This window comes from Acanthopagrus latus, chromosome 24 (genome assembly GCF_904848185.1).
Source record: "Acanthopagrus latus isolate v.2019 chromosome 24, fAcaLat1.1, whole genome shotgun sequence".
Classification (NCBI taxonomy): Eukaryota; Metazoa; Chordata; class Actinopteri; order Spariformes; family Sparidae; genus Acanthopagrus; species Acanthopagrus latus.
The window spans coordinates 5,589,611-5,605,012 of record NC_051062.1 but is presented as its reverse complement, the minus strand read 5'-3'; the positions used below and the strand labels follow the sequence as shown (position 1 = coordinate 5,605,012).

General features: G+C 41.2%; 1 protein-coding gene across 7 annotated transcripts in view; it reads right to left on the bottom strand.

The window, feature by feature from the left end:
* Window positions 1–15,402, bottom strand: part of slitrk6 (SLIT and NTRK-like family, member 6) — a 182,470-nt gene extending 167,068 nt beyond the window's left edge. For all 7 annotated transcript variants that reach the window (XR_005073372.1, XM_037091550.1, XM_037091552.1 and 4 more), the window contains exons 1-2: window positions 15,277–15,402; window positions 12,240–12,392 (exon numbers count right to left, since the gene is read on the bottom strand). The gene's annotated coding sequence lies outside the window, so the exon portion shown is untranslated. The remainder of the gene's footprint in view (window positions 1–12,239; window positions 12,393–15,276) is intronic.

Genomic DNA, 15,402 nt, shown 5'->3' with positions numbered 1-15,402 from the left:
TGTTTACTGTACAGATTGTGAAACCAACAGAGGCAATGTGATTGTGAAATTGAGCTGTATAGATAAAATTGATTTGATTTTGATCTGAAAATTGAGTCTACAGCCCCACCAAATCAGTTCCAACTGTCAGAAATCAGTGAAACAACACGATTGACTGATAAGTTTCCCTGTCTGCCTGTGATAAAGTCTGCAAATGGCTTTTGGAGGAAATGGAGGGTACCTTTTTATTCTAAATGCTTCGAGTGGTTTGCCTCCCGTCTTGTAGCGTCTCTGGTTAAATACACCCCCAAGTAATTGCTATTGATTAAAGAAATCATAATAATGCTTGATTCGGATGTACAGGTTTAAATTAAAATTACCAAACGGTGGAGAAGAAAATCATTATTGCCCTTCAGCCAAAAAAATGTTCTTGGAATTGGATAAACTTTTGCAAGCATTTGACAAAAATTAATTCTTTCAAGGCAAAGTTAATGCAACAAGAAACAGACGTTCCAGCAGTGTCAAAGAGTCTTCTGTTTAACAGTTAACAGAAATATGAATGCAACAATTTTCTCCAATTGATCTTGAGCTTTTGAAATATATAAACTGAACTCAATGGATAAATTGTAAAAATGTCAGGGGTAGGGTTAAGGTAAAATGTTACATACTTAAGTGCTGTAGGGAAGATACAACAATCAAACACCGTAGTAGCTTGCTCGCTAATAACATGCAATTATTGAATCAGCCGAGGTCACTTTGGTGCATTGAGATCAGAATCCATCTCCGGGGGCATTATCTACATGAAAAAGGAGACGTTGGCGCATTCAAGTCGGGCAACCCTTCAAGACCTTCCTCCCGCTCCGAGCGTGGTAGAATAGTTTTGCCGCCCTGAAAGTTTTAACGGGACAATTATCGGGTGCACAATCAGCAGAACAGAGAGGCAGAACAGAGCAGCCCATTGCTTAAATGTTGCTGGTGCTAATCACTGATGGAAAGATTTGGATGCAAAAAAAATAAATAAATATGATAAGGTGCTCGTCAGCAGGGCTGCTAACCCCTCTGCCTCTGAGAGGCTCGTCCTCATTATGAATGATGTGAGTTCTGAGAGCGATATTGTCCCATCACATCGCATTTGTCCTCTAATTTGAAGGGTTTGAGGGTAACACATAAGTCACGATTAGCATATAAACTCATTTAATCACAGATGAACTATTACTTCTGTATTCTGTCCTTAATCTAAGAGTAGTTTACTTCCAATTGCAAAAAAAAAAAAAAAAAAAAAGTTGTGCTGCTTGCTAAAGGGGGTCTGAAATGACAACATTCATGATGATGAAAGATCTTCTCCAACGTATAATTTTGCTTGACAGTCTTTCCCCTGGCTAGAGGAACTTTTAAAGTATTAGTCACTTTAGAGTCTACATGTGCGGTAGCAGAGACAGTGTGTGGGAGAGAAATGAAAGGCAAAGGCCGGGGGAGAGGAGGCTCCACTGGCTTGTATAGATGTTTCCATAAACACGCATGTATGATTATGCCAGGGGAGCATACCCCAATGTACACAGCATTTATTAAAATCACCCACACATTGATAAGACTTTAAAAATCCGTGGCTGTAAGCCTGTGTACACAAATCTTCATTCATTTTTTTTTTCTTTTGTGCCGCCCTGTGTGAGCACAACTGATTTGAGTCTAATTCAGAAAAGCACTCCACCTCCAGAGTCAGTGTCACTCAATAAAACTGCTTGGGTTTGTTTCATTTTGACCTTCTCACCAATAATCCTGGATTTAGCGACTGCAGCGAGCCGGACAATTTATCACCACGATTTATGCTAAGAACAGAGACATTGGCAGGGCTCTTTAAAGATGTAGCCACTTCTGTACCATCTCATCATTGTTCTCCTTAGATGTGAATTAATGCTGTATTATTTCCACTCTGGCCAGCGTTGGCTCCCGGGATGCCAGCGTCGGTCTGTCTGTGGGTCAGACTTTGGTTCAGACGAGATAACTCACGAACAGCCGGGTGAACTTGCATGAGAGTCTGTACAGACATGTTCCCATTGGTTGTAGTGACAGGCAATCGAAAGAAACACAAACTTGCAGATTTGGTCTGGAAGTTATGTTCAATGTTTAAAGTGCACAACTCAAACAAATATGTAACTAGTCTAGTTCACTTTTAGACATTTTAAAATGGAAATGTTCCATGTTATTTTCTGCAAACATCAGCCTGTTGACATTGATCTTAGCTTGCTGACATTAGCATTTAGCTTAAAGCACTGCTTGGCCAAAGTACAGCCTCATAGAGCCAGTAGCATGGATATAGTCTTTATTATTGTCTCTATGGTGCACGTGAAACCCTCTGGCACTATCCTATAACTGTCTGCTAATCAATGGGTGTTTAGAGGGAGACTAGCAACACAGCTTCGCCTTAATAATGCAGACTTGGCGAGATGTATGTTAGGGTTTTGTGGCTGGTTTGAATGGCTTGTGCTCCCTTTTCGTCTGGAGCATTGCAGCGTGCAGAGAGTACACCATCTATCTCCCCTCCCTTTAGAAAGCATGGCTCAATCACCCCCCTGACAGGCGCTGCCATCTTTCACTCGGACATCCTGTGTTATCCAATTGGCAGTGCTCACATTACTGGCCTGCCTCTCCCTTCTCTGGCTGCTTGGCGCGAACCCGCTGACGCTGCACAATGGCAACTTTCTATGGGCCGCTGGACTCGTCTGCAGGGGGATTTCAGCTGAGGTCCCCTCTAATCGGGCTAATTCTGAACCAGCCAGGACCATTCCAAAGGGTGTGTTCTTGGTGCTGTATTAATCTTTTGGTGAACTGATGCTGAACTCTTTATCAGCAAGGGGGAGGGAGTATAATTGCCTGCGAGAGAGGCCTGGGGAGGAAAGAAGAGGCAAGGAGATCCTACCTCCCTCATCTCACTCATGCTCAACAAATATCTTGCTGCTGTCTGCCAGCTCTACAGTGCGGGGGAAAAAAAAATGTTCTTTGGACAGCTACTTGTTATATTCAGCACCAGACGTCAACTCATCACCGTCATCACTGCCGGCAGTTTTGTCTGTATTATCAAAGCTCTATGCGATATGCGAGCTTCACCTGAATGGGCTCTTTCTTTCTTTTCCTGCTGGACTAATCAAAAGATGCCACTGACGGAGGCCAGTTCAGATATTTGAGAAAACTGTGACGCGAGACATCTTCTCTTTACAGAGCGCATGAAAGAGACATTCAATTCGGATTTTGTCACCTTGTGATTGTTTAAGTTGTTTAATGTGTCTGCACGGTCACGCATTTGTCCCTCAAATGGAACCGCGCTCGGCTAAGTACGTTTGGCGTCGTTTGCCGTGTTTGGTTCGGTTGTGTGTCTCCTAAAAGCCTCGCTTCGGTGTAAGAGTGAAAGAGTTGGGGAGAGGGGGAGGGCGGTGGGGGGGGGGGGGGTGATGTGGTGGAGGAGGTTCGGAGAGTTCTGTGGTAACCTAAATAATTACACGCCCTGTTCTCCCAGAGTGATTAATTATATCTGCGGAAAGGGATTTCTTATTTTAGAGCCCTCCACCGACAAGGGCTGGTGGGGAGAAAGACAAGGGAAAAGAAAAAAAAAAAAAAAGACAAAAAAAAAAAAAAAAGAGGGAAGACAAAATACAAGGAGGCCCTTATCAAACCTTTCTTGACAGATTTAGGCTGTATGCAAGACTTGCAGAGTAATATCTTTTTGCTTTCTGGTCAGCTTGCAAGAGCTGCACTGAGGACGTGCAGGATTTAAAGTGAATCAATGTTTCACAGTGAGCATAATTAACTGCATTTGAGGATCTTGACAGGATATTGGGAGACATTTTATAGTGCTGCATACAGCATTCGGGGAAGGATTAGTACTTCTCATGCCCATTACTTCACATAATTTCTTCATTTTCCTTATCTGTGCGGTCCAGAGTGGCCTTTTTCCCCCGGGAGGTTTGCAAACATACATGTCTGATTCGGCTGGAAGGGTATTCCCTGCCGTCTGATTGGCCACGTCGGGAAAAAAACTGAATTTAAATTTGTTTTGATACAGCTTAGCAGTGGGAGCAGTGGGTGAAAGGTTGTAGAAGGATGGTGGAAATCTCTTAAGACCGAATTCTCATTGGCTTAGTATGTTTTCCTATATGGGAAAAGTCAGATTTGGATCCAGTCATTATAAATATAATAGGCTTATATAGATGATGGCAAATGGACTCGCATTTGTGTCGCTTTTCCCTGGCTGTCGAACCACTCAAGTGCTTTGAAACACTTGTGATGTATACACTGACGACAGAGGCTACCATGCGAGGAGCAATGCAGTGCTTCACAACCAAAGCTACCCATGGTAATTCTATCCTCAGCCCGACAAACATCTACACACCAATGAACAGCCATCAGGAGCAATATATGGGGCTTTTACACTAGTAGTTACAGCCCCAGCAAGTCAAACCATGGCGTGTTTTGCCCCAATCCAGAGGGGCCAAGGCACATCCTATCCAGCTCCAGACGGGCAAGTTCGAAAAAGCATTTACTTGAAGTTCCTGTGGTTTGAAGTGTCTCTCCTCCATCCACGCTTGTACCTTCAAACATCTCCTTCATTTCACCGTTTCATCGTTTCACTTGGAGCCCAACCCGAAACCTAACACTGTAAAAGTTTTTTTTTTACGTTCCAAAATAACTTTATTATTAAGAATTAATACGAAATGAGACCAACTGGCTATTATTCAATCATGCTGTGGGGAAGACGATTATTTACAGCGGCTCCTTTGACCACGACTCGAGACGAGCACATTTTCAGTTATAGATACACCTTAAATTGGGTTTTAATTGAAATGCAAATGCATGTGTGAGTGGAAAAATCCTCAGTGGGGTTCAGTATCTTGCCCAAGGACACTTCAGCATGCAGCCAGAGTCGGGGATCGAACCACCCACCCGCTAAACCTCTCGAGCAACAGGGTGACAAAAGTGAGCGTTCGGGGAAAGATCCATATTTTGAAAGACTTTCGCAACGATTCTTATAACACCACGGCGTCTCTCCAGGTGGAGCCAATATGAACAGAAAGACCTTGGTTTCTTTCTGACACAGAGAAGGTGAACACAGTTTAAATTTACTCATGGTTAGAGGGTGAAAAACAAAGACACGGCCACTCCAGATGGGATTAAGTTAAAAATGAAATTACCTGGCCCTCCCTTAGAGAATTATATCCCTTCTAAAAATACTCGAAAACCGAGACACAACTGCTGACGAATTCTACTCACTTATTCTCCACTTAGCTGCAACCGGCAAGGAGCATACTGATTAATTGTATTTGCATAAAAAGCTGAGCCCCAGTGTTTCATTCTGTACCCTGCACATCTTGTGTTACTCCTCACTTTTAAATCTATAGAATGGGTCATCGGTAATATAATCTGTATCAATATATTATTCAGGAACCTTTATTCTCATTCATCAAGGCGAGGTTAGGCCAGGGAGTGGAGATCACTGCTCAGTGTCATCGAGCATAGATCTCCCTCCTCTGGCTCAGTGCTGATCTGCCTGGCAAAGGCGAATTTAGCGCCAGCCCTGCTCAGCTTTCCTAAATGGCACATAATCTCTGCAAGGCTCTTAACCTTTTCATGGCTGTGGGGAGCGCTGGTGACACAGTCAAAACCAGCCCCATTATGTTGTGAAGCTGTCAGTGCTTCCATAACTTGCTCCGCTCACTCGCTAAAACCATATTCAGTATTGCGGGGTCTCTCCAGTATGCCAAACTGGCTCTCAGCGCAGAACAATAGAGAGCTTCTCCTGCTGCCCGATGGGCTATTCTGGCTCAAAGAAGGCTTACTTGACTCTTTTCTTATGCATCTGTGCTGAGGGGATGAAGGGGCTGCTCATGCTGAGTATGCAGCAAAGCCAGGGCCCAGTGTCTAGCTTAAAGTATGAAAGTATTAGAAAATGTTCAACGCCTTTATATTATGCATTTCCAAGAAAACACACCCGGACACTTCCGTCACGCGCGAGTTCCCTGTCCTTCACTCACCTACAAAAAAAAAAAAAAAAAATGGCACTTTTGATAAAAATGTCATGCTAACTTCAGAAGCGTTGCTCTGACAGGCTAAATTACGGCACTTCTTGCTCAACTGTGCCATAATTTAGACACTTCCTCCTGTGTTGCTTTTCCCTCCGCCGAGTCCCGACACCCCACAGGTCCAAATGACATTTATATCAAATCCAGCAATTACCATGGGGCTGGAAGGTTATTCATGTATACGTCAGTGAAGTAGAAGAATAAAATGTCATCTCAATACATTCACACTGATGTAACTATTGCACTGGAGGTGAACGGTTGGTTATCTCAGAGGGGAAGTGCAACTTAAAGCAGCTATACCGAAGGAGAGTGAGTCATGTCTTTGGTCAATTTAGGATGGTTGCTAAACATTATTGAGATTATCAGGTCATGTAGAGTGTGCAAATTGTTTATGCCAATCATCTTCCCTCAAAGCTCCTCACTGCACTGCTTTTTTGGATATTGTGAGGCGAGATTATTTGTCACTTAGGCCACACTCTCCAATAAATGAAAAGTGCTTTTGATTATCTTGCGTCGGCCCCGGCCAAGAACGCTCCATCTGGTCTTTGTGCGAGAATTAGACTGTGAAGATGCAAAGTTGCATTAGACCTCATTAGCTGTGACGCATCTCAGGGCCTTAGCTAATAAAACGCTGTCATGCCCAAATTCTCCGGAAACAAACAGACGACAAATTTGAGACTGAGGAGTCGTGAAGGCTTCCAGCGGCGCATCAAAATATAAAAACCTGTGCTGGTGCGTTTTCAGCTAATTTCCTGTTAAATTATTATGCAATGCAGCCAGGAGAACAAGCAAACAAATCATCATTTAGAGCCGAGTCTCATCCGAGGTCGCGTTAGTGTGCATTAGCTTTTCTACTGGGAACAAGCAGCACCTGTACAAATTCTGATCTGCCTCGAAAGGGAGAACCTCAGCGGGAAAATCTAATTGTTTTATACACTGTTCAATTTGGAGATTTGGGGCTATTCTGCTTGAACATATCTTTGTCAAGTAAATATTGATTGCACAGTGTAATGGTCATAGAATAATGACACCATCTGTGATCAGACTGGTTCCCTATAAACCTCCCTTTCACCGAGCAATTTAATCTGCCACTGGGCACGAAATCTCCCGAATAATAAAGGCTGACTGGCAAGTGAGTCTGGCTGGCAGCCTGGCACCATTCCTATCTGCTTTCGCGTCTCCATTAAAAGACTAAATGAATGTCCTGTGTTGCTGATAGTTCCTCCTCTGAGTAAACAAAACTGATCTGCTCATCTTTGTGACCACTACAACAATGATATTACTTTGAATCAAGGTACAAGGTGAATTTATTGTCATTTTTTTTAAAACAACAGTTTAAAAACTGTAGCAATGATTGAGTCCTGATACATGTATTTCAGACAAAAAAAGTGCTGAGAAGGAGTTCGGGAGTCACAAAGCCCTGGGGAGTGAAGCTGCTGTATAGTCTGGTGGCACAGCAACAGATGCATTGACATCTTTTGTCAGCGCATTGAACAGACAGTGACTGAGCGGCTATACAAAATGTGAAACTAAGCCAGCCAGCTAATATTAGTTAATGTTCAATGATAACAAGCCCAGCCACTTTTTTAGCAAAGCGGTCACCAAAGCCTCTTTCTTGATCTTCTTAGCTTCCTACATCAGCGTCTCTCACATTCCATAATGGTCCGCTGAGCAGAGTTAGCGAGCAGAGCTAATTGTTGCGTGTCGCTTTAAGGAAACTCTCCACAAAATATCTCCCAGTGGCTGGGAGCGACACCATTCACCCTGTTGAGACTGTACCATGAAAATGTATTTTGCAGTAAAATAGTTGCTTTAAAAAGTTATACTATTCTGCAAAACATACTTTTTTAATGTTGGGTAATCAACCAGGAGAGTTTCATGGTGAAAAAGTTTTAGTTGATGCCCAGTGTTTGACCTTTAATTTTACAACACATATCTTTAAAGGCTGTTTTTCTCCACCAGTCGCTCCTAGACATGCCAAACATTCTAGGTTGTCTGTATTCTGAAGGTTTATACTCTGGAGTTTGTTCATATATCATTCATAGCCTGATTTATGTAAAATTTAATTCTTAAAAAAACATGGTGAAAACAGATTTTTTTTTTTATGGAAAGAAATATCTAAAAAATGCTCTCTGTAAAAAACTTTGGCTCCAGTAGATCATCAAAATGAGATAATAATTTTGACCCTGGCTTGTTATGTCGATCAGATTTCAGTTTTGGAAATTCATGAGCAAATATTTCATCAGACAATAAATTATTGGCATAATGAAACATAACACGTTAGAAATCTTAATACTAAGAATCTTAATGTAAGTAATCAACTTGGGAAGTTTCTTGTTGATAACTTTTTTACCTTTATTGACCCCAAAGTCTGCCAAAGAGAACAAGAATAAAGCAGTTAGATAGTCATTGTATGTAACTTTTATGCACCCGAAGTACCATAATGACTGTCTTACACTTGCAATGCTTTGAATGATGAAATAATACTGTCAGAAATCACTTCGTTCAGTTTTCAATGAGCCAGAGAAGACTGGACAAGACCAATTATCTCCTGGAATTAACTTCAACCAATCACTGAATAACATCTTTAAGTCCCATAAAAGTTTTTTCTCACAATTTATATGTCAAAAGAGCGGCCGTTCTGTCTTTTCAGGTCCATGTGATACAAAAAAAAGGTCTTATTTTGGAGGAAATTATGCAGAGTTTCATTTACCATAATCTAAGTGAATATAGCTCATTTTGGCCCTCAAGTCCTGGAAATGATAGGCTAGGTAGGGAGCAGGAAAGTGAAGGCAGAAATGATGTGAGTCTGTTTCACAAAGATATTCAATCCCCTTTTTTTTGGGGGAGAATGAAGGGTGATGGGGTTCAAGCAGGAGGAAAAAAAAAACTGAGATGGAGCTGGTAAAAAAGGAAAAAGGGAGACGGAGAGAAGGCTTAGGGCTTGGATAGGGCAATGGGAAGATGAGGAAATATGATTTGTACATTTCAATGAAATGGAAGCTTAACCAGTTCAGAATTCATACTGAAGCACACATAGCTTCTAAAGGGACTCCGAAGAGCTTAATAGTCAGAAACTGCAACTGAAATCCAAACCAGAAAGTTAGATTGAATGATTTAATTTAATTTATAAGAAACTTTATTAAACCCAAAGCTAAGTTAATTCCCTGCGTTTAGCTTAAATTGGCAGCAGATATCTCAGATCGTGCCAAAAAATATGGATGAAACAGCCGTCACAAGATAAATATACACAGTAATGTAAACTCAAATATAAGGTGCTATTCAAATAAGTCTGAAATAATAGCTGGAGAAAGAGAGGGGTCTGCTATTCAAGCCTCTGGGAGGGTTTTAATGTGAGACAGCTGTGGAGGAAGTGTTTCTTTGACGGTAGCTTAACAGTGATTGAGTAAACAGAGAAGTGGATGTGACTGGAAATAAACAGTGAATGAGAACAGCATATATTTTACTAAGATAGTCAACAAAATGGGAATCATCAAAAAAGTTTTGCCTTTAATCAAATATAACAGTGTATACTCTGGGTTGTGTAGTAACGGCTAACGTGTAATTAGGATTGTGTAATCAGATTACCAAGAAATAATCATAATAAGAACAAAATGTGGATCAGGTTATGGTGATTTTGTCAAGGATTATGGTTATATTTGTCATTACATCTTCAAAACAAGGAGAAAACACTATAATAACCATTAATGCTAAACGGTAACCGTATCCCTATTTATTTGTTAAATTCAAAATAACTATGAACCAAGGTTAACATCCACCATATATTAATAATGATTATTAGAAAGTGTTAACATGGAAATTCTGCTGGTTTTGTTGATAGTAACCAATACTGTGAACTCATAAAAGCTGCATCCAACATCCCATCGATCTTAAGCGAGAGAAACACCTGAGCAAGCATCGTGTGCTAAAGCTATTCTTAGATGCCAAACTAGCAGCTAGGCAAAGGTTATGGAAAATGTGTGACTCTGTGACAAAGTGTGATGTCATAAAGTGATGGAATTAAAAGGCAGGACTACTGACGAGGCATTTCAGGAGAGTTTTCGGTGGGAGAGAAGAGCGTCTGTTGGCGTGAACATTGACCTTTTTGACTTTCATGATCTTTTATGCGCACAAGAACATATATAAAAACGCTGAAGGAGAAGGGGGGAAAAAAACGATAAAACATAAAAGGTCTTCTTTAATATACCCTGGTCCAAGTCTTGGTTTTCAAATGGAGACTTTAGAATGGCGATACAGTAGTGATATTTAAAAAAAAATGCTGCTATTGTGCAAAAATGATTTGGCTTCTTAGTAATAGACTAGACAGGAATATTGACCTTTTGAGAGTTTAAATCATGTTTGAGAGTCACAATTGTAGGGATAAATGCTTTTCTACTTCACTCCACTCTCAGTGGCTTTGTGATGCAACACCTCAGTCGGCTCAATGGAAAAAAAAAAAAAAAAAAAAAAAAAACAAAAAACTGAGTGAGTCAGACGTGTGCGCAGACTGTGAACCAGACCCTGGAGAGTGTTGCGAAATAAGTGTGCGAGATAAAACACGGAATTGAAATTTTACAATAACCGAGGGTCGAGCAGGCCGCGCTTTGTTGGCAGAACCAAAAAAGAAAAGAGTATCTGAATTTAAAAAAGAACTTCCCTTTCACTCGCCCGCTCTCCTCCTCAGCTGATATGACTGAATGAAAACTGTCAGCGTCTCCTGGAACAAAACACACAGCTTCATTCGTGACATGAATGTGTAATAATTTGACGGTTATTTATTTATTTTCGTGCCCCATTTAAGCTTCTTTTTTTTTCTTTTTTTTTTAAGTGCGTCTTTCTCCAAAATGGTGGTGGCCTTGAGATGCCATTGCCGTTAATGTTTTGTTAATATCGTCCATCACTTCTGGCACGCTGCAAAAAATAAAGAATAAAGAATCGCTGTTTAGCTCGACAAGTGCACTCCACGGAGCGACTCTTCCTCTCTCACTTTCTCAAAGAAAAAGATTTTTTTTTCTTTTTTTTATTCGCCTCCTGCCTTTTGAATCCCCCACCAAGGCCTCGAATGCCAAAGGAACACTTTTAATTCATCAGCGGGGGGATGCTGAAGGCTGTTCTGGATCATTGGACAGGCAGCGTCTGAAGTCTGAAAGACGTAGAGAGAGGGGGGGGCAGTGAGGAGCGGGAGGCGGAGAAAGGGAGTGACTGGGTAATTTAAAAAGTCTCCCTCATAGAACGAATAAAGGACTTTGCAAACAGCGGAGTAGAAAGACCTCCTCCATTTAATTATCAAGTAATTGTAAAGTCCATAACAACAGAGACCTGAAAGCAGGAGGCGAGGGGAAGAGGGACGGCTCCATGAAAACGTAATTAGCCGAATATCATTTCTCCTCACTCTCAGCACTGTACAATTTAAGGAGGACAAAGAAAGCGAAACACAGACAAGTTCCTTTTGAGATAAAACTAAACGCAGTGTCACAGTTTAGATCTTCGGTGACTTGGATCAATATGTAATTACCTCTGGGAGGAAGAAACACCTTCTCTCCCCATCTTTTCCCCTCTCTCTTTAACCCCTCTTTATTTCCTGGGGGAAGAAACAAAGCAGTGACAGAGGCTTTCAGCGTGCACAAACCGGGCGACGGGATGTATTTTCCATTTTTTCTCCCATTTCAATTAAGTATTCGGCATAGCTAAGGAACAATTCATTTAGCTTCTTTGCCGGCTGCACTCTCTCCTACCTGTGATAACTCAGGTGGATAAAAGCGGAGGCCTGCAGGGAAGGGTGAAAAATGAAGCTCGTGAATAGGGGCTGGGTGGGGGTCACTAGTCGTAGTTCAAGCTGTTGGAACAGATAGAGGTGGAGGTGGAGGGACATGCACCCCTGCTCAACTATGGTAGCAGCAGCCGCTGCCCTGCGGCACATCACTTATCCTCTGACTGCTAGCAACGGATCCGGCTCAAGGAAGGGAAGTTTTTGGTGCTGCAGGGGCAGAATTACTGCCACAGTCAATGTTGGGTACACATTAAACTGCTTATTAATATTGTAAGATGTGCTTCTTCAATGCAAGTACAAAGTGTTTCAGAGCCTGAAAAATATTTGATCATCATCAGTTTAATAATAGATGAAAGAATAGATGGGCCACTTTAAGTCCCCTTGTTTTCACTGACACTGTTCAGCTCTGTATATCTTACCTCTCTATGGTCGACTCCAATCCTGACATTTACATATGGGTTGAGGAGGAACAGCAGCAGTAGTAGGAAACACATTCTCACTCCCAGCTCGTCAAATTCAGCAGCTTGGTTAGTGGCACTTGGGAGGCTCCGCAGTCAAATAGGTGATGGTGCCTAATATAAAACATGTGGTTAGATTTTCATGTTGCATATTAGGCTGACAAGCACATGACATATTACAGCATTTGGAATGATCCTAACATGAGAAAGAAATTAAACCCTACCTGGTTAGAGTTAGGACAATAAACTACTTGGTTGGGTTATGAACAAATATACTGCCTGGTTAGGTTTCAGCTAAATAAAGAAACTTTGTTGGGGTTGGAAAGATCATACTTTGGGTCAAAATAACTGATGACAGGTATGTAAGTAAGTATGTAAGGGGGATTTTTACTTTTTTATCTTTTTTTTTTATCTTTTATTGCACATTCCTGTACAGCTCTTCCATCTTCATTTATCAATCCTATTACACTCTATGTCACTGTCTATTTATATTGTCTATATTATAGTCACTGTTTGTTTATTGTCTTCATTGTATGCACCTTCTTTATCAAGATAAATTCCTCAGTGTAAAATCCTTCTTGGTAATAAATCTGTTTCTGATTCTGACGTAACATATGTGACATGACTCATGGAGAGTACAGTATGTAACATCAGTTACATAATTCACTTATGTTCAGTTACTTAAGTTGCATAGATTAAAACATATGACTCTTGGCCCCAAAAGGGACATGAACCCTGGTCTCCAGAGGGAAAGTCTCGTGAATGTCCCATCTACCAATCCCAGCCATAACCTGGCTTGGTCTTTCCTGCTGTTTGTACTACTGCAATATATTCTTCATAAGGTAGGATTGTTTGGAAGAGCAACAGCAGTGAGGCCCGACCTAGACTTTATATCTACTCCCCTTTTAATTTTTGGTTTCTGGTCAAAGCTCTCAGAGTTAAACTGGCAGTTGCTGCAACTCTGACCATACTCTCTGCTTAGAAGTTTAATATGCATGATCCCCTGTTTCCTGCCAAATAGCCGTCCCATCCAGGGGTCATTGTATTTTTCTCTTTGTCCGGACACACATTGTCTTTGACAGCAAACAGTCAAACCGGCTACTGGTCTTGGATCATCATGACAGCCTCATCCTCCACCTAGCTTCCAGAATAAACAGCTGCTGTGGCCTGATTGTGTCCTGTCAACGGGGACTGAAAGCTACATACTTTGTCTATAGTGTGTCCAAGATGACGCTCTCCCCAATGGACATACACTGTGCATTCACTTATTCATTTTATTCATTTGTTGCTTTCGCTGAGAGAGAGCAGACATAGCGAGGGAGCACACATAGAGAAGCTCAATAATGGACGAATGGTTTTTGGGAGATCCCAAATTAATAACGAGAAAGATACTTTTGGATTTATCAAATTTGGCCCTGGAGGGAGGATGTTCTTTGATGAGTTTTGCAGTTTGTAAACCATTAGGCAAACCCATTAACACTGATGTGGTCCCCTCAAATTAAAATGCTTATGAAAGATTGTACGTGGTTGGTGTCTCTGTTCTTCTGAAACCTGGTCTGTTTTTGATTTCATGGATATTGGACTGAAGCCCATTTTCAAAGAAAATGACAGCCGTAAGTCAAACCATGGTCATGTTTTAATGATCCTGTCAGCATTATATAACCTTTATTCAGTCAGACTGTCTTGACCGAGGTCAGGAACTGATGTTGCTCAGCTTGCTGTCGACATTCAGTTTCGACAGCCTTTAAAAGCCAAAACACCTTTTGGGTTTTAAAAGCTGTCGAAATCGGCCCAAAATGACATTTGATAATTCCCTCTAAATAAAACCACATAGATATTCAAATGATTTGGACCCATTTTTTTGCATTATGTCCATTTAAATAGACATGTCTACACGTATAGGTATATCTATTTCAACATGAACATGTCTTTTAGAAAGAGCTGCATAGCCACACATTGCAAATTAAACAAATAACACAATGTCTTATACCATAAATCTTCATTTAAAGACCTCCCTCTATAACTGTGCCGTGGTTTGTGCTAGATTGAGAAGTGAGATGATGCCGCCTCTCCAAGGGAGACGAGTGATGTTTACGTAATTAATACATTATTCCATAGCCCGATTTCTTATCCAGGCTAGCCCCCAGGTTGCTAGTAGTGGAATGGGAGGCTAACTGTAACTGACATTGCTTGCATACAACTCTATCTCACTGTCACATTTTTGCCATCTACTGATCATGATCGGAAGTATTTTCAGCCTGGGATTTTTTGGCTTGGCCCATTTCTTTTTCAGTCAATGGAAGTGATGTCGGGTGGATGTCTCCTGTCCATCCTGCATGAAATTCTGTGCAGGCAGACAGACAGCGAGTGTAGACAATCTAATTCTAATTCTGAAAATAAAATGTCCCTTTTTATTTTAGCAATTTGATTATATATTTGAAGTTTGATCATTCGATGACAGCCTCCATTTTAGTATTTCCATTTTAATTTTTTTTTTTGGCTTTATACTTCCGCTCAAATACATTTCTGAGGGATTTCTTACTCCACTAAATGCATCAAATCGTTATGGTTACTTGATTTTACTTGGAGATCAGTGTGGTGCAACACATTGCAGTGACAGTAATGAAACAAAAGCAGAAGGTTGAACTTGAATGAGTGGGGTGAGACAGCAAACAGCAGTTTTCGAATCCTAAGCGAGAACGGGAGGTAAGATTTTTAAGTTTACGTCACCAGCAGTATGCTAAGCTTACATTTGGCTCAAGTTTCAGAGGCATCAGTGATCCTAATCCTCCAGACTTTAAAATGTAAATATCAAGGACATTTTCAGGGATGGCGAATGCCGACCTGACCTACAATCCCTGAGCTTCAGTATCTGATGATATTCAATCGAGTGGAGGGCAATACTGAAGAGACCAAAGAGCCAAAGTTCAAGGTAAAAACAGTTCAGAATAGTTGTACAATTCTTTGAATGTTTACAATTAAAAGAATGTCTCTCAACCTGCAGTCTGGTGCAGCATGTCAGCCTCCCTCTCGCCACCTCTGTGGGTCTCTCTGCCCCTCCAAAGCCTCGGCCTTCTTTTCTCTCTCTCTCTTTTTTTTTCATCTGTTTTGCACCAGTCTCCCC